Here is a 2,161-nt window from a genome sequence, read left to right on the forward strand (position 1 = left end):
TATCCTCATCAACAAGGTCAGAGGGAACAAAAAAGGACATGGATTTCCTCTGCCCACGTGGGGTTCCAGCTCCAGCTCCAGCTCCAGTTCCAGCTCCTGGGGTTCTACCCTGCCCTTGTGAGCTTCCCTTTCTGTCTGCTTATGAACTTTGGGCTCCAACATTAGTTGAGAAAACAGCCTTGTGAAAACTGTCTAGTCAGCTCCTGTAATTGTTAAGCCAATTCCTAATAATACATATATTTTTTTCAATCATATATACATAGGCGTGCATATGTACTCACCGTGGTTAAACCCTGAGTGATACACTCATTGTGTGCCCTATCCCTAGTTTACTTCAGGGCAGTGGTACACATTAGGAATTGGTGTAGGCACTAAGGCTCAGAGAACAACACCCAATGCCAACCCTCTGCTCTGCTGCTTTAGATCGGACCTGAACATGGACAACATAAAGGAAAGTGAAATTGCATGGTGGGGACAGGTGTGTATTCACAGCCCTCCTGGCAGAGGAGGAAGATAGATGATTTTGTTTTGTTTTTTAAACTAAATTATATTTGGCTTTGTGCCCCCACCTCCCCGGTTGAGAGGACATCCAAAAGCAGTTATTATTGGGACACTTACCATCACCTTCACTGCCTCCCAATTATGTAGAACAGAAATCCCGAGGGCTCACAAAAATGGGGTGGGGCCTGGCTCAGTGCCAGTACTGAGCCTGGTCCTCTGTCATCTGTTAAGGATAGCCTCCACAGAGAAGGCCCTTAATATTTTAGTCTGCCTCAGCCTGGTTCACAGGGCTCAAATGCCAAGAAGTCCAGTGATAAATTCCAGAGAGCCACATGCTACATCATCCGAGATCCTGACTACTTGAGGGGTATGTGGGGCAGATATCATCTCCTCCTCGTGGAATCTTCCATCGCCCGAATCTCAGAGAACCCAGTTCTCCCTGGGCCCAACTACTTCTCTACTCACTCCTTACCTCCTATAAGTTTCAATTATCCAAAACAACAGTCCATTTATTCCCTCTTGAGTGTAGAGAAGCTCCGAAGGGGCATTACCTTATACTTCCCTCACGTTGTCTGTAAATACATATTTCGTTTTCATATTTAATCTATGGAATTAAAAATTAGGATAACTTTGGGAGGAAGAATGGAGGTAGAAATCATAGGCTTCACAAAGTGGGCTTCTGAGGTGCTGACAGTATATTATTTCTTGATCTGGGTGATAATTATATAAATGAGTTCACTTTATGATAATTCATGGAGCTATGGATTTATGATTTGTGTGCTTATCTCTATGTGTTATATTTCAAGCTTTAAAAATCTAAGAAAATCCAAATGCTAACAAAAAGGTATAGAGTAAAAAAAATCCCTTTCCCAGATTTGTCTCCTGACCTCCATTTCCCTAGGTGAATAGCCCTATTTAGGAGTTCCGATATCACATAAGCTTTGGTAGTCATTAGTGCTATTAAACTGCTTCTAGGCACACGGTTCCATCGCATTTCCTGGCCCTCCTATGGTTGGACAGGAGTGTGTAATTAGTTCTGGCCAGGGAGTTATAAGCAGAAATGACGCATGTCACTTCTGGGCCAGAGCATTGAATTTGCCAGTATGAGATCCTCTGTACTTCTCTTTTCCTCCTGCCACAGTGACATGCAGTTTTTTAGTTATTGTTCTCCATCAGCCTTGGTCTCAGGGGATTATGACAAAGAGTCAATTCACAGGGAACACAGACAAGAGGCATAGGCAAGAAATAAATGTTTTATGTTTTAAGCCACTGAGATTTGGGATTGTTTGGTACTGCACTGATCATTCCTAGTGAGATTTTGTATGTGGGGGGCGAGGGGGGGTGGTTTCTATATGTGTATATCCCAGAAGAGTACACCGAGACAAGAAAGTTGAAGTAGAAACAAAAATATGGAGGGAAATATAGTATAGTTAATGTATCGTTAACTATTCAACTCTAATATAGAAACCCAAACTGAAAATTGCATACACAATGAGACTATTGCTTAAATAAGAGGTATGGTGATTCCAGAATTGATTAATTCAGCTGCTCAACTATGTCATCAAAGACCCAGATTCTTTCCCCTCTGCCATCCTTAGTGTGTTGCACTCTTCTAGGTGCAAGATAGATGGCTACAGCAAAATCGGGTAATTCGTTGTCT

The sequence above is a fragment of the Pteropus vampyrus genome, unplaced genomic scaffold, assembly GCF_000151845.1.
Source record: "Pteropus vampyrus isolate Shadow unplaced genomic scaffold, Pvam_2.0 Scaffold80, whole genome shotgun sequence".
Taxonomy (NCBI): Eukaryota; Metazoa; Chordata; class Mammalia; order Chiroptera; family Pteropodidae; genus Pteropus; species Pteropus vampyrus.